Source organism: Adiantum capillus-veneris, chromosome 3 (assembly GCF_014529385.1).
Source record: "Adiantum capillus-veneris isolate H3 chromosome 3, ASM1452938v2, whole genome shotgun sequence".
Taxonomy (NCBI): Eukaryota; Viridiplantae; Streptophyta; class Polypodiopsida; order Polypodiales; family Pteridaceae; genus Adiantum; species Adiantum capillus-veneris.
Genome location: NC_140933.1, coordinates 120,714,438 through 120,733,216, shown reverse-complemented (window position 1 = coordinate 120,733,216; position 18,779 = coordinate 120,714,438).

The following is an 18,779-nucleotide window of genomic DNA, read 5'->3' as shown; positions in this document are numbered from 1 at the left end:
AAGATTGAGTGTGTGTACCCATCCAAGACCACTTGATTTTCAATGATTGATGGTCGATTGGGGCACCTAAATGCATATGATCCGTGCCTTGCCAAAATTGTAGAGCTTCACGTCTTGTTCTTCATAAGAACACTTTCATTGATTCTTCACAAAAACTCATCATTTTTGTGAAGGCGTTTGTTCACTTGTGAAGCTTCTTTCTTGAGGAAAAATAATTTTTTGGAAGAAAACTTGCTTTTCTCTAAGGAGTGAAAAGGAAGGGTGAAAATAATTCCTTGAAGTTTGTAGCTTCCTTTCCTTCTAGCTTTCTTTGTCAACTTAAGTATGCTATCTTTCCTTGTTGTATACAACAAAGCTCAGTAGCTGTTGGTCTCTTATCCTCATGGGGTGGATTCCACCCTCCTTCATGCAAGGGGCCTTCCTACGCATCCAGCCAATGGCACCTCAGTGTTGTAGAGTTGTCAGTCGAGTTTGCCTTGGTCGCCCACCTTAGTCGTGCGTTGTGGATCGGAGGACGTAGGTAGGGCATTTGCAACTCATTGGTTGGATTTCCGTGTTGCACGTAGAACTCTATGCTTGTCTTCCTTTTCTTTTTGCATTATGGAGGGGTGCATCTTCCCCGCCTGTGGATCGTGAGAGAGGAGATGCACGTTGCATGCACATGCAACCCGCTTTTTTCCTTTCTCAAAATAGCGCAGATACTAGTGCAAGGGCGAGAGTAATGCCGTGAGCTAGTCTCCAACCAACCATGCCTCAGAGAAGGAGAAATATACACATAAATCAATTTACAACAAGATTAATGCTAACAAAAAGAGAGACAAAATGATTTATAAACAAAAATAATCCAAAACATCTTTGCCAAAGGTCCAATTCCTACCCAATCCATATCAACTTCGCTAGCTACAATACATGGTGGAAAATGTGTCACAAAATTGTACAAAATGGGGCTTTACTCTAAGGTTGGATATGTGCGTTCATGGCTAAGAGAATTGTAGACATGTACTTTGCTTAGCACCGGTTGATGTATGAATATATTTTCATTTTGGCTCAATCCAAGAACTCACAAGAAAATGAAGTACAAGTGCTTGCAAGCCAAAAAAGCTTTTTTCTTGGCCTCATCGGTGAAATTAGGGCATGTGCAGTAGGTCTCATCCTTGATGTGCACCTCATACACCTCCACATGTCCGACTCATGCGTGATGCTCAACCTTGAAGACTTCATGTGCTTTGTCTACAGTGCAGTTCTCGTCAATCACCTTAGCCTTTAAACAAAGAGCAAGACCAATTTTCGTCACTACCTCCTCTGAAATGGAAGTCTGAAATTTGACTCTTATGCCATTTCTTAGTATTGAACCACTGCTACCTACTTTTGTTGAAGAGGGAGAGGAATCACCTCCACCCCTAGGAGGAGTTCACATTGTTGATGCATTCTCTTGATATATTCCAATTGTCCCCGCTTGAAATCCTCCTTCAAGTAGTACCTCAACTTCTTCATCCATGAGATTTGTTCCCAGCTCAATTGGCCAAATTATTGGAGGAGGAGCTGGAATTGGTTCTATATTATGATCCAAATGGGCTACTCAGATAGTGGTTTGGGTTCTATCCCCCCTCCCCTTCCAACATGGGAAGGCCCCTCCCCCCCGGGCACCTCTCTCTCTCTCTCTCTCTCTCTCTCTCTCTCTCTCTCTCTCTCTCTCTCTCTCTCTCTCTCTCCTCCCATTCCACTCTCCCCGTGGACCCCACTCTCTCTCTCTCTCTCTCTCTCTCTCTCTCTCTCTCTCTCTCTCTCTCTCTCTCTCTCTCTCTCTCTCCCTCCCCCCCCCCCCCCCCCCCCCCCTCCCCCCCCCCCCCCCCCCCCCCCCCCCCCCCCTCTCTCTCTCTCTCTTTCCCTGTGGGAACCCCATGGGAGCTCCCCCCTCCTTCCCCTCTCTCTCTCTCTCTCTCTCTCTCTCTCTCTCTCTCTCTCTCTCTCTCTCTCTCTCTCTCTCTCTCTCTCTCTCCCCGTGGGAACCCCCCTCTCTCTCTTCCCACGTGAGAACCGTGTGGGAAATCTCCCCTTCTCTCTTCCCACATGGGAACCCCCCTCCCTCTCTCTTCTCGTGCGGGAACCCTCAGGTTCACGTGGACCCCCGCGTGGCCGTATCCATGTGGCATTGCACGTGGATTGTGGATCACCTGTAGTCCATGTGGCATGCCACATGGACACGAGGGGTCCATGTGGGATGTTCGCATGGACTGTGGGTAGCCCACATAGACCCCACCCTACCCCCGCCCCCCCTGACCCCGCATCACTCCCGTGCTTGACCCCCTACGTCGCTCCCATGACCTTGTCCAACCCTTGCGCCTGACCCCTTGACCTTGCGTCAGCTCCCTGCTTGACCCCCTACATCGCCCCCTTGACGTCGTACAACCCTTGTACCTGACCCCGTGCCACCCCGCCTGACCCCTCCTCCCACCCCCGCTCCCGTCGCTTGCTCCCTGCCCCCCCCTCGCATCGCATTTTACCCTGTTTTTTGACCCCTTGCATCCCCCCTCCCAACAAATGCCCCCCCACCCCCCCCACAGAAGAAAACAAAGAAAATGCCAATCCTAACAAGAAAATAGTCTAAAGGAGTGGACCACCAAGAGGAGATGACTATTCACACAACTCAAAAAGAAATTCTTGTGCACACCACTCAAGAGAGTGGTTCCTCTCTCTCGATGGCATATGAGATTGGAGCGTCTTGGGGTACAATGAAACTTCATATAAGCTTCCCGTTCTATTTCTAACTTTCAAAAAACACAAACAAAAGTTTAGATGGATTTTCAATGCTTCAAATTGTATTTTTTCATGTGTTACAAAAGATATTACTTCCTGCCTAAACCTAGTCATGGCAGAGGTTTGCAATCTTTGTGCTGAAAGAAGGATAGATCTTAACAAATTCAGTGGTATAGAGTGCCGTACTTTCTGGCTTGCTAGGAATTTATCAGAGGTGTTTATCAACCTACCTACGGATATCTATTGTATCTTCACCGCTGATATTACACAATGTTATGAAAATATTCCTCTCTTAGGGAATGATGGCATTCTTGGAGTGCTCGAAATATTATCAACGTGGCTTTTTCCAACGAAAAAACACAAGGGTTTGAAAAGATCTCACTAGTTAGAACACCTTGCTGGCTTAAAAGTTTTGTCAAAAAGCCACCATAGTGCTTTGACAAAATTGCTCTAATTATGGTAATTAGATGGATATTATAGAACTTCTTTATCCAATTAGGGCCAAACTGCTTTAGACAAAAGAAGGGAATACCTAAAGAGTTCTCCTGCTCACCTATAATGTGAAATCTATACTTATTATTTTTTGAATACAAATGATTCTATTAAAAAATGAAACATGGTGAGGAGGCCAAACAACTTTAGTCTTCAAGAACACGTTTAGATTCATGGATGATTTATCCAGTATAAACAATTAGAACTTCAAAGACTACCTGATTGAGATTTACCCACCTTGCATCTTGATAGAGCCTACCTATCTAGAAGAAGTGGAGGTAGATGGGTAGAACTATAATTTAAAAAAACTGCTTTTTGAACATGGAAATTCAACTTCACTCTCCGTACATTGGACAATACACTTATACACACTTCTTTTGGAAGTAGGGTAATTTGTCACTTAATCCTGCTGAATTCGTTAAAAGGAAAAGTAACAAACCTATAAAAACTGTGCGTAACACTTGCTTCGGTATTCTGTCACTATTATATACTCATCTACGGACAACTTTTTTGCCTATGAAGAAATCAACAAGTTGATATGAAAATTTTGTAATAATAGTTTTCTGTGGAGTGAATTGGTTATGAGTATAACAAAAGCAATTTTCTTGAATAATTGGCCAAGAGCTAGGGAAGATCCTGATTTTCTTTGCAATCTAATAAGGAAGTAGGCCCATACCTAATGGGTCTACGACCTTATTAGGTATGTGCTTGGGTATGGGTGGACACACACACACACACACACACACACACACACAAACACACAAACACACACACACACACACTTATGGCTAGTTCTAGCTTGATTGTAATTTCCTCAATTTTTTTGGGACTACTAGCCAGGGGTGCCCAGAGTGTACTATTGGCTTGGGTAAAGAATTTTTTGAGGACCTTATGATATCTTTACGTTATAAAAATAAAGGGGACATTTTGCCCTGCAAGGATAAGTTTTCCAAAAAAAAGGTGGGCTTGTATTAACTAAGGTGGGACCGTACCAATACCTAACCTTTTAGTTAATTGAGGTCATGAGGGTATGCGGGTTTTATGGCTCTACATTCCCTGGCATTTTCTACAAAACCAAGGTGGCTCCCTCCTTTCGTGCTCTCTCCATTTTGTGTACTTGCGGCATGGCTTAATTCCACATCCAGTGTAGGAGCCTGTTGTTCTGTGTTGACGATTGGCAGCCACTTGCTCCATAGTACCTCCTTTTTCTTCCTCCCTATGTTTGCCTCTGTACCTAGCAGCGTACCACTACTCCAATAACTTACTGTGGATGGGGCCCGCTTTCCTACCATGAAGAAGGTGTTACTTGCTCCTAAACCCTATAAAAGGTGAGATTTTTTAGCTTACTTAGCATTGGTAATGTGTGCATGTGTTCTTGATGTATTTATTTGCATAGTAGCACTTTCTATGACCTAACCTACTGGTTGGTACTATTAAGTAATAGACCTATGGCTAAAGGCAAGGAGAAGGAGGCCATTGTGGAGCTGGCTGCTCCGACTCAATATTAGGTGAATATTGGCATTAAAATGGATTCTTGTCCGACATAATGATGGTGTTTTTTTTATTGATTGGTTTCTCATGCACATTAAGGACATGTATGATGGAAACTCATGTTTTTATTAAATTTTTTTTCCAGTATTTACCGATTTCCAAATGGTAAAGTTTGATTAGATTGAGATTATGGTGCTATTCCTCATACTCAGTTTGTGATGTCACTTTTGCTGTGGCTTGGACGGTGTATGCTCCTGTAAGAAATCTTTCAACTACTTGTGAAAACATTGAGGTAAGTTGTATCAGCGGCATTGGTTGTATGTCCCTTTCTTAAATGAAGGATTTCCTATACTTATGCATATTCAGTCCTATCCTTGGCTTGGGTAGTTTCAACCTTAATGAGGGTATTGAAGCCTGTTAAGCTGGTTGTTTGGCACCGTATAAAGCTGAGGCATAAGGATGATGTTCTTCATAACACTTGGTGATGAGAACCATTTGTTATTGTGCACCTACTGGTTTGGTGTGTATCTTGGCCTGGCATAGCAAATTTGGCCCCAACCGGAGGCTTGATTTTTTAATAAGGTTTCCTCTTGCAAACACTAGAAGTTATTAACTTGGGCCTCTGTTTAAGTTAGATATAGTGAAGTAATGTCATTAACACATAGGGAAGGAATATACTTGATGGTGTTAACCCTCTGAGAGTTGAATATTGTTAACTATTATAGTTGATCAATATACCAGTATACCAATAAAAAAAGCACCAGTACTAGAACGGATAGTCTAAAACTATTACCATTAATAATATGCCAGCATGGCAGCATAACAGTTTCAATACCAGTACTATCGATACCATTACTAGCATTGAAAATCTGAAGACTTATACAAGTACCAGTACCAATATATTAAATCTACATCTATATCAGTACACCGACTCTCAGCAGGACCTTTGTAGAATTACCTGTTTCCCTTCTCGAAGTATATAACTCCTCGATTTACATTCATTTTGGTATTTGCGGCATGACAATATGTCTGGGAACCAGTATAACAGTAAATCGGTAGACTAGAATAGCAGTAAAGCAACGCCAGTTCTAGTACTACCAGAGCCAGTACTAGTGTTGACAATCTGGGACTCATACTAGTACTAGTATACCTGTATACTTGTTTAGCAATAGAGCAATATCAGTACCAAGACTAGCTGTACTAGTACTAGCACTGAAAATGTGAAAGTTGGTACCAGTACCAAAACCAGTATACGAGACCTATATCACTACTAGTACACCGGCTCTTTGGAAGACTCGTATAGAATTACCTATCTCCTATTTTCAAGTAAACTATTGGTTTTCTTCCATGTTTGGTATTCTTGACAGACAAACATTTGGTATTCTTGATAGACAAACATTTGGAAACCGATATACCAATATAGAAATATAGTAGTATAGCAGTATCAGTTCCAACACTACCAGTACCAGTACCAATACTGAAAGACTGAGACTAGTACCAGTACTGATGTACTAGTATACCAGGATAGCGGTATAGTAATACCAATACTAATAACAGTACTAGCACTGAAGATCTGAGACCGGTACCAGTACCAATTATAGTATATCAGACTGGTAAACATTTGTTTATGATGGTGTAATTGGCTACCAAAATCTCTTGAACTTTCTCGTACCTTTGTGACATGGATAACAACCAGGATGCCCGTGTCTCACCTGCATACAGAGCCAATGCTAGCAGAATGTTGTGTTTTTTCTATGGGTGCAGGTGAGGGCTACTTTCTTTGGTTCAACTTTTTGGTTCTTTACTGTTTGGAAGAGTGGTAGCTGGTTCAAAGTTTGTGAAGGAGTTCCACCTTTTGGATGGTGTCTTATACCAACCTGTTGATATTCATTTGTACAAAATCACGCTATCTAAGATTTTTAATTTTGTATAATAAACCTTGTATTTATATGGGTAACTTGGTATTTGAACATGTATATGTTTGTTTGCAGGTAATATATGTAAATAACTAAAACAAACACACACACACACACACACACACATGCTTGGTCACAACATCTGACCATGATTGCTAGTTCTAGTTACAACTCATACACACACACACACACACACACACACACACACACACACTTAGTCACTTTATCTAAGAATACTGTTGCATTCAACTACATACACACATACCTTTTGGCAATGCATTGTACTATGGATCCTTTAAATAAACTCTGGGTTTTCCACTGCATTGGGCTATGGTTGCTCTAACACCTCATCTGAAGGGTGTTGTTGACTATGATCTGAATCACTGTAATATCCAACTGTATGAACTCAAGTTGAAACTTGAGTTGTTTCCTTATGGAGATTACCTTATGCTTTACTATAAAACTCCTAGCTTTTTTAGGCTAATTACAGTGGTTAAAATAGAGCTATCCACCATAAGTTTATATCTTAAAAAAAAAAACCCCCCGCACCCATGTTTGGGCTACCTTGTGGGTACAACGCCCTAATATCTCCCTCTTACCAGGTTTAGTTAGTGCCCATTCTTTGGCCTCTTACATGGGTGGCTTCAAATTTTATTGTTTCTACTAGGTTTTTTTACACTCTGTAGCGACACTCATAGTGCGTCATGACCTCGTTCTGATGACCTCGCGTAATGAGGGGTTTCTTGGCACGGATTCTTTGCCTCCCTCTCATAGAATCAGTCTTAGTTGTAATACCTCATACACTCATTGAGATTGATCGATGCTAGGCTGTTTTGCAGCACCTCCACAACTGAGTACATTTGTTTTTGGAGATCTTCCCTGCCTCTTCCACTATAAAGGTAAGGGGCTCTTCCCTTCACTTAGACTTGGTCTCCCCTGGCACTTTGGAGAGAATCTCGGTGTTGCGTTTTCTCACAGGTTTTCTATATATATTTTTCTCAATGATTAAAATAAACCCCTACTCTGTGTGGTGATTATAAACAGGTTTTTTTAAACATTTAGATTATTGAGAGAAAGGTTCATTTGGAATTTTTTAGCAAATGAATATGGTATGGGAACCTAGGTTCAGATTTTCTCACATCATTGAAGGGCTTCTTTTCTTCTTGCCTGGTACTGACTGCATACATACTTCCTCTTTTTTATTGTTAAAAAAATGGCATCAAATCTGACATACATATGGATACTGTTTTGGTTTTTGATACTAATGGTGAGTTTAAAATTGAAAGCCTAATGGTAATTCTGGAACATTGACAAAACTGTACATTTGGGATTTTCCTTAGCTAAAGCATATGGTTTGATAACCTCGACACTGATAATTACACATCAATAGAGGGTTTCTTTTGCTTCTTGCCTGGTACTAGTTACATACACTCACTCTAGTTTTTTGGTTGCTTGAGATAAAAGTGGCATCAATCCTATGGTTACTGATTAGGTTGTTACCGAAATGTGGTATACTATGGTAATATGGGGAAACTAATCTAACTATGCTGATCACTGGTTGATACTATGATTTATTATGTGATGGTTCATATTCTGGTGGGTTATGAGGAGATTCATGGAAAGTTATCATGGAAATTTTTGAAAAATTGATGCTTTTTTGCATTAAAATTGATACTCATGGTGTTTGGTGGCATTACTGGTTATGCCCCCAAATTCTAAAGTTGGATAGTTGCATTTGTTTATTTGGGTATGATACATTCAATTTGCATAAAATTGGAAAAAATGGATCTAATACTTGATGATACTTGTAAAAATAACTTTTTCTTCCATGGAATTTTCCTTTGACCGTACCCTTTACAGGTTTAATCTCTTACTGGTCTTATAAACCTGCTGCCTGCTTATTGATTACCAGCTAGATTTTTTTGGTCTTGGATTTCTGGCATAGTCCTGGTCTTTCTCTGACTAGATCTTACTCTCTTGATCTTGGGTGTGGTTGGAATTAGCCGGATATGGCTCTGGTGTTGACTTAAAAAACACCTAACCTAGCTTGGATATCTGGCTTAGATCTGGTTTTCTACAAAACATATCCCACTACATCTTAGTGATGATACTACCATAAAATATATTCTGCTTTTTATTGTTTGCTTTCACTTACATTAAATGAAACCTTCTGCTTGTTGCCTGGATGCCTAGCTTAGTTCTGGTCTTTTTCATATATACATTACATCTAGTTCTTAGTGATGATATTGCCAGAAAAACCTCACTTGAGTTTTGGCATAAACTATGATTCTGAGTCCTGACCAATATGGGTATAATGAATTACTGGATTAATACCTATTGATTTGGTCCAAGTTTGATAAATCTGAAAATACAAAAATCTCTATATTTAGCAGGGGGTACTGGTCCTTTTTTCACTACATTTGGTCTTCTAATCCTACGCTCACACTTATGGATAATGATCTGGTGCTTTAGATACCTAAGTTTTTTATGGTATTATGATTTGGGGGAGACTGTTTTGAATTACAAATATGACCTTCACCTATTGCTTGGTTGTCGGGCTTAGATTTGGTTTTCCATTATAGCTAGTGAATACTAATCTGGTCTGGTTTAAGTATAATTGATTGTAGCTAGACTTTGTACCTTCTGCTTGATACTTAGATTGTCGGCTTAATACTTATCCTTTTTTCATACATTTGGTTGGAATCTTTTTGGCCAACTATGGCTTAAATTTGGATAAGGATACTTCGGGCTTGCTCACTAAAGCTTGAGTAAAAATCTATCTAAAAACTTTTGTTGTTATACCTTATTGTTGGTTCGTTATAATACTGACTTGAAAGCATTTTTTACCATTGAGAATGAGCTCCACTTTTTTGACTCTGGCTGACACTTTCTGGGCAATTCAATCTAGCTGCTGTTTTGATACCAATATCTTTATGATACTTAAATGGGCGCTGATAGGTAAACAGGCCTATTACATTAGATTATTCGTTCAACTAAGGTTTCTACCGGCTGACCTAAACTTACAGGGAGGTGCTTATGCACCTACTCTATACATTTGGAGCAACATACAGGTAGGTGATTATGCACCTACTCTGTACATTTGGATTTTGTTTCTTCATTAGATGAAAGTAATCTTGATTATAATGCTTGTTTACTATACCTATTCTAATATGGCTTTTCCTTATGCATAAGGACTGGTAAATTCATTCATCATGCACACATACACCTAGGACAATCAAGGCTCACCTGGAGATCATCTTCACAAGCCATGTCCTAGGTTTGTCTCATAGCCTTGCATAGTCCTTGGATGGACAACTCACCAATTCTTTGCTTAAACTGGCTGGCCTTCATCATCTGGGCTTTCACAATGATTGTGGAATGAGTTTTTAGGGTTAGCTTTGATGTAAGTAGTAACCCCTTTTGACTGACAAATTTTTCAAGTCATGTTACCATTTTTTGAATTTGATTTGGAGGCTTATACTCCGTAGATGTACGATATACGATGTTGAGCATCAATTTGTCCTGTTGTTTGGATCCAAAAACGTGTCTTTTTATAGCTACATATGATATTATCGTTTTTCCCCCAATAGAAAAAGATCCTTGTATTAGTTAATGAAACTGCCCATAGGGCTACAAACACATCTACTAGAGAGGACTACAGCAATCATAAGGGGAGACTCTCCCACAATGAAAAAAAATAGCTTATGTACAACGAGGCTAAATTAGGAGATGGGAGGAGGGAAAAGCCACACAGGTGGACGTTAGTACCATTTGAGCCCACCCTGGACCATGGTGAAGAAGGGTCCAAGGCACTAGAGTCTTAAGGAAAGCCTCTCTATGCTCTCGCATGCAGTCAGAGCTGCCTTGGTGTTAGCAGCAAGCTAACCCATGTAACATTTTTTAGAAGATTTATTGTAAAAACACTTATTCTTTTGATAAATCGGAATATTGTAACTCCTATTTGCCAAGTGGATATTGTAATCTATAAGCCGAAGCTATAAGCTTCCAGATTGTATCACTTTATCCTTAGTTAGAGCTCCTAGATGATTAGTTTTTGACCAAAGAAACCTTGGCTAAGGTATAAAAGCCAATTTTGTAAACTTATTATTACATTTTGGATAAGAAATACACAACGTGAGCTAACAACAATCACTTCTCTCCTTCTCATGCTTCCTACTCCCTTGTCGGTTGTCACATTGCAGTGCCGTCTGTTGCATTGCAACCACATATAAGAGCTCTATGCATTATCGTAAACATATCATGGTAAACCGTCGCTTTTGGCATCACTGACCACGGCCTAATTTCATCATAAGTAGGAATTCAAGCTAGGAAATCACAAAATAAGCATAGGTGGGGTATTGGGGCATCATTGCTAAGCATTTAGATGCATTTGAGGTAAGAAATGAGTAGGTCAAAATCGCACCGCTGTTAATAATCGCATTTTTTGCACTTCATCAAAAGTGAGATTTGAGACCATAAGCATGTGTCCTTAGGTCTTATATACTTGTCCTAGATGTTTCGTAACATTCAAATGTCATTTGATGTTGTAACGATCATGTTTTTTTACCGATTAGTGACTAGCTTTTGATGACTTAGGTCATTTGAGTGTAGCTTGTGCTAGATGCTAGTTGTCTATTACTTTCCAAGAGATTGACACCCTCTTTTAGTATTTATGTACTAGTCGTGTCAGCTTCGTCCCATGGATTGACAATTATGTTCGTGGTTCTCGCTATGTCTGCAATAAGATAAGAGTGAGGTTAGGAAACCCATCTATGGAGTCTCTCAAACTGTCACCTGAGAGTATGGATAAGCTCTAGACAAAGATCTCAAACTCTCTCTATTGGTGGTACATGGCGAGTCTTGAAGATGTGGAAGCAGCGGGCCCACTTGATGAACCAGAGTGTCAGGCCGTAGATGAGCTCCCAACACTCCTCTCTCTTGCTGCACCACTCCTGTGTGAAGGAGTACAAGCGGAAGTGCGACGCGAGAGAGAGTGCAAGAAGAAGAGCACGACGATATGGTGAACTTGCTCTACTAAAATGTGTAGAGCATAGTGAGTTCTTATTAGGTTTTTACAAAAGAACATGTGTACATACCTGGCGGCCTGCCCACTTACCTGGGCGACCACATTGGGCTTTATACCCCAACAACCTCCCAGTTAAAGTCCAATGTGGTACTTTAAGTGTGAGAGAAGCTACTATACAAGCTAATATACAAGAGATGTAGAGAAGTGATGTACTACCCTACACCTAACTGCTTGCGAAAATGCGCAAAGCTCTCTGAGGGAAGTCCTTTTGTAAGTAGATCAACAGGATTTTCTGTGGTGTGAACTTTGACAAGCTGAAGTTGCTTATCCTCGAGCATTTCCCTGATGAAATGATACTTCACATCCACATGCTTTGTCTTTGAGTGATAAACTGGATTGCGAGCCAATTGTATAGCACTTTGACTATCACAATATAACACAGGCATCTCTTCTTTGATTCCCAAATCTGTTACTAGTCGATTAAGCCAAATTGATTCTTTGCATGCCTCTGATGCTGCAACATATTCAGCCTCTGTAGTAGACTGAGTAACACAATCTTGTAATCTAGAACGCCATGATACTGCTCCACCAGCCAATGTAAAGACATACCCTGACGTAGACCTTTGGTTGTCTAAGTCACCTGCATAATCCGAGTCTGTAAAACCCTTTACACTTAGCTCCTGACTCCCATAGAATATACGCATACTCTTTGTAGCTTTCAAGTATCTCAATATTCCTTTCACTGCCTCCCAATGTTTCTTGCCTGGGTTTGACATGTATCGACTTACTACTCCCACTGCAAATGCAATGTCTGGGCGAGTAGAAATCATTGCATACATCAAACTACCCACTGCAGACGCATATGGAATCTTATCCATTTCAGCCTGTTCTTCCTTAGACACAGGACAATCTTGTTTGCTAAGTTTCACATATGGTGGCAATGGAACACTCAGTGCCTTTCCCTTCTCCATATTGAAAAGTTGGAAAACCTTGTCAATATACTCTGTTTGAGATAACCAAATCAACTTCTTTGATCTGTCTCTCTCAATGCGCATACCAAGTATATGACTTGCCTCACCCATGTCTTTCATGTCAAACGATTTTTCCATCTTTGACTTCAAAGCTGAAATTTCTTCCAAGTGCTTGCCAACAATCAACATGTCATCCACATACAAAATAAGGATCAGCCAACTTCCATCCTTATCCTTCTTTGTATATAGACAATGATCGAACTCACTACGTTTGTAGCCTTGAGAAAGCATAAACTTGTGGAATTTATGGTACCATGCCCTCGCTGATTGTTTTAAGCCATAAAGACTCTTTAACAATTGGCATACCCAATCTTCCTTGCCTTTCTCAACAAACCCTTCTGGCTGCTGCATGTAAATTTTCACATCTAAATCACCATGCAAGAACGCTGTCTTGACATCCATTTGGTGCAACACCAAATCTAATATGGAAACCAATGCAAGAAAGCATCTCAATGTAGTCATCTTGACCACCGGCGAGAAGACTTCATCAAAGTCAATGCCTTGTTCTTGCTTAAAGCCCTTGGCAACAAGCCGTGCTTTGTACTTTGGCTGACTATCATGAGCGGTGATCTTATACCTGTAAACCCGTTTACAGGGTAGAGCCTTTTTGCCCCGTGGTAATTTAACTAGCTTCCATGTCTGGTTTTTATGCAGAGCTGTCATCTCTGACTGCATGGCCAATTGCCAATTCTCGGAGTCCTTCATTTGCACTGCTTCCTTGTAACATGAAGGCTCATTGCAATCAGTTAACATGACATAGTTCATAGATGGAACAAACCTATCAGGAGGTCACGTGATACGTCCAGATCTACGCACAATAGGTGGCTCAGGCTCAGCCACAACCTGTGGTTCCACTCTATCCTGTCCTTGCTCCTCTTGTGCCCTGACATTTTGTCTTGCACGTGCAGGTCCATCTTTTTGGAAGACAACTCTTCTAATCTCCTCAACCCTCTCTGGTTTAGAATGATATTTGGATTCATTAAAGTGAACATCATTGCTGCGGACAACCTTTCTGGATTCGGGATCCCAAAGTCTGTACCCCATCTCACCAGAATTACCATAGCCTAGAAAGATGCACTTTCTACTCTTTGGCTCAAGTTTGTTCCTAAATTCCTTTGGAACGTGAGTATATGCCTCACAGCCAAAAACTATGAGATGCTTGTATGAGGGAATTTTGCCTGACCATACCATCTCTGGCACTGAATCCTTCTGCAAAACCTTGCTAGGAGATCTATTTACAAGATGAACATCTGTTGATACAGCTTCAGCCCAAAACCCATTTGGCAACTGTGCATTAGACAACATACTTCTGACCTTCTCTTGTATGGTCCTATTCATCCTCTCAGCAACACCATTTTGAGGAGGATTGTAAGGAGCAGTAAGTTCACGTTTTATACCTTTTGACTCACAAAAGTCCTGAAAGGCCTTTGAAATATACTCTCCACCATTGTCAGTGCATAAGCATTTAAGCTTCTTGCCACTCTGATTCTCCATAAGTGTCACAAACGTTTTGAAAACACTAAACGCTTCATCCTTGTTCTTGAGAAAGTAAACCCGTACTTTCCTCGAGTAATCATCTATAAATGTCATAAATTAAGAAGCTCCCCCTAGAGATAGGTTAGGCATAGGTCCACACAAATCACTATGAACAAGTGCCAACTGTGTATCTCTTCTACTGCTTCTATGCTTATGTGGCTGCTGTGTTTGCTTACCATACAGACAATGTTCACAGAATTCAAAATCATTAAATGAAAATCCAGGCAAATAACCAGAACGAGACAAGATTTCCATTCCCTTCTTGGACATATGTCCTAGCCGGCTATGCCACAAAGAAACGTTCCGCTGCTCGGTTACATTGATTACATTTTTAGAGACATTTGATACATAAATCATGTAAAGTCCTCCAGACTTTACTCCATGTGCTATTGTCATAGAACCCTTGGATATCTTCCACATGTTCTGTAAAAAAGTGGTGACATAGCCAGCATCATCAAGTAAACCTGTGCTGATCAAGCTCTTTGTAATTGCGGGAACATGTCTCACATTCTTCAGCGTGAAAGAAGAGCCATTCTGAAACTTCAATTGAACATCTCCAACACCTAAGATATCACATGTCTGCCCATTGCCTAGCCAAACATGATCTTTAGTGGTCACATAAGAGGTAAACCACTCCTTGTTTGGAGACACATGAAGTGATGCCCCTGAGTCTATAATCCAGTCACTCAGTGCATTTCCATCAGATGCTGTAAGAAGAGCTGAGTCCATTGTATTCTTCAAGAAGTAGATGTCTCCTGACACTAGACTGTCATCCTTTGCAACAGTGTTTGTCACATTTATTTCTTGGATCTTCACTGAGGACTTGTTCTTCTCACCATGGTCTTCAAATTTCTCTTTGCCTTTTTCTGCTTTCCATTCTCTGCAGTCTCTTTTCATGTGACCCTTCTTGCCACAATGGTAGCATTCTATGTCACTCTTGCCTTTAGCACTGCGGGACTTGCTACGAGACTGATTTCTCTTTCCACCTTTGTACTTTTCTTTGGTCCTTCCCCTGACAACTAAGGCTGTTCCTTTGCCTTTGTCCATTGTCTTTCTATTGGTTTCTTCCGTAAGCAGACTTCCTTCTACACCTACTATGTTCAAACCATCTGGAGGTGCAGAATTACTCAAAGCTGTGCGAAAAGTGTCCCAACTTTCCGGCAATGTGATCAACAGGAACATAGCTCTAACAGGTTCATCAAACTTGACACCTTGAGCTGACAACTGACTATAGATTGTGTTGAATTCATTCAGATGATTGGACATAGGTGTCCCTTCTTTCATCTTCAAGTCAAGAAGCTTCTTAAGCCAGTATACCTGTGAAGCTGCACTCTGCTTCTCATAAAGATCACTAAGCTTTAACCATGCTTGATAAGCCGACATCTTGTCTGCTACATTAAAGTAAACGCTTTCTGCCAAAGTCAGCATAATGGTAGAAAGTGCCAATTCATCCATTTCGCTCCATTCATCTTCGTCCATATGTTCTGGTTTTATCCCCTTGAGCTTTATAGGTTTTATCTGCTTCTTTTGTACCAACACGTGCCAAATCTGCTTCTTCCACAATGGGAAATTGGCTCCATCCAGCTTCTTGATATTGTAAAGAGCAGTGTCCTGTGATCCAGCCATAGCTGCGCTTCACACTAGTTTACTTTCCTGGGGAAAATTCGGCAGAGTTTCCCCTGTAAACTGACCTCTGAACCAATATCAACCTGTCAAATGAACCAAGAAAGCTTCAGATTCTGCATAAATTTCGGCAGAGTCTCCTTTGTAAAATGGCTCTGGTGTACTAAAAACAGACCAAAAAACAGCTCAAAAAACCACTGTCTCTCTAACACTGTAAGCTGTGGGTAAACTTGTCCTGCACCTGTACTGTCTCTGACTATCCTGTAAGCATAGACTGCGACAATGCCTCAACGGCAGTAAAGCAAAGATGCAATCCCAATTGTCTAACTCACAGTCAATACATCCTAGCTGCCTATCTAAGGGTGCTCGAGGGATCGCTCCAAGACGTGTATCACCGAAAGGATCTCAACATTCGAGAATCCCCTAGCTCAATAAAACCTCACTCAACCCTCAACAAAGGCTGCAGTAAATCTGACAGTACATAGAATTCCCACAAAGTCATACATCCACAAATTTCCCACTGTATGCTGTAACCGCTGCGGCGGTTGTTTGCTGCGTGACTCACAGCCAGCAAACCCTCAACATACATACATCATCTTTGACAATACATCCCATGTGTAAGTACCTGCAATGTAAGGATGAAATCTGGAATATCAAGCAGCAAACACAAGCTACCTGATGAACTAGTGGATGTCGCCTACAGTCTGTGTGTAGATGCGCCCGTGTCGTATGTGACACGCCTCCAAGAACTGTGAGTTGTCCTTCGATGTGTAGACATCCACAAATCAACACTCTGGGAGTGTCGATATCCTCAGCACCTGCAGTCGTAGGCCGAAAACCCCCAAAGTTGCAGAGTCAGATCTGCACCCGTCGAGACCACGTAGTCGAAAATGGTATGCGCAGACCTTTGTCGAAGCCGAACGGTGGCCGAGATGACCTCAGAATGAAATTCTGACAACACCAAGCCCCTTGGGCTTGCCCATGAGATTTGGGGCCGTGTCTTCGCCTGTCGAATTTCACTCCAATCTGAGCTGGTGACTCTAGCCTCCTGCAGTGCTGCCCCGAGCCTCGATCTGAGCTATGATACCAGTTGAAGGAGTACAAGTGGAAGTGCGACGCGAGAGAGAGTGCGAGAAGAAGAGCACAACGATATGGTGAACTCTCTCTACTGTAATGTGTAGAGCATAGTGAGTTCTTATTAGGTTTTTACAAAAGAACATGTGTACATACGTGGCGGCCCGCCCACTTACCTGGGCGACCACATTGGGCTTTATACCCCAACACTGTGGAGGAACCTCTGTAGCAAGTTGGAGTGTATGGCGACCCCCCTGGATCACTATCATCCTGCTGATGGAGGATACCTCAAAGTGTAGTGCCTGGCCTGTGAGAGTGGACCAAGCAGCTGTCTCCCAAGTGTACTGTCATGCTATGGAAAAATTGGCATCAGCCAAAGGATATGAAGCCAAACCTACTCTGCCATAGGAAAGTCCCAAAGACAATACAAAAAACTCTCCACAGCATGGCCACAAGATGCGTATGCTACTAAGAGACCACTATGTACAAGCTAGCTTCCCACTGCTGTAGCTCTATGTGCAGCCAACCACTAGAACAAAGTGACTCATTGTGGCTCTCTCGCATCCACAACCTCGCCCAAATAACTGACAAGAACTCAGCTATGAGACCCTCCTCCTACCAATGAGGTGTTGGAGCAGGACAAGCCTTTGTCCATGTTTCCAGTATGTGACGTGTCAGTCAACCAGTGTACTAAAAGAAAGGAACGCTTGGATGGTTGGTTGAGGCGAAATGGTCCCGCAAAAACCACTCTCTAAGATCCCACTAAACTCATACTAGTGGACAGATCTCCCAAGCCAACAACCTCCAATGGCCAGGTCTGAAGAGCGTCTAGGTCAAGATCTATGACACAAGTCCTCCCACAGATTCCCACAACTCGAATCCTCTAAAAACAAAACTTTGCAATCTGTGGGGCCTCAACTTAAACTTGGTGTAAACAACCCTCACCCTATACCTCAAAAAACAGGGAAGGTACAATCCAGAGTGCAATGAGAACCTCCAATCGTGTAAAGGTCCCCATCCATCTGGGCACTGCTGACTCAAGAGGTGTGAGCCACTCAATTGGTACTACCTTTGTGATGTCCTGACACATGTTTTGCACCCCTCTCATGCCCTATAGCTGGATGCTCTAAAGCTCCTCTAACAAGCCTGAGAAATGTAGCTAGTCACCTAAGGTGCGTGCTCGACCCTCTGCCATGGGACCCCAAGAAACATGAGGCCTACTACCAACCAAGTGGTCTCTCTGAGTGCTAACCATGGGTTTTCAAAGAAGGGGTTGTTATAGATGCTTGTCTGTGTAAGTAGGCTGGTGCTACTCCAGGCCTCTCCTCAACTGCTCCCAGGAGCGGAGAAGAATCACGGAAAAACGGTCCTCCAGTTTCCTGCTCAGGCCAACTCTGTGCATCTCTGTGAAAATCCATCTGGTGGAGGGTCTCCAAGGGCCTCCATCCTGAGGCACTCTAGCGCTAAGCCCCTAAAGCAAAAACTCCTTCCAGGGCTCCTCCCCTAGAAGCAACCCTCTGACAAAAAACTTCCCAAGAAAGGCTCTACTTTGATGTATTGGGTCTATGATCCCCAATCCCCCTAATAACAAGGAAGAGTGATGACCTGCCAGGCCACTTTGGCCCGGTCTATCTTAGAGTCACTCCCTGACTAAAGGAAATTCTTGATCAGCCTCTCTACCTTGCTAATGCAGGAACTTGAAAAGATCCAACAAGATGTGATGTACCACATAGTAGCCAACAACACCTCGTTGGCCACTACAACACTGCCTACTAGAGAAAGTCGTGCGGAGCTCCAATCTAACAGCTTCATCCTGATGGACAGGAGGAGGGG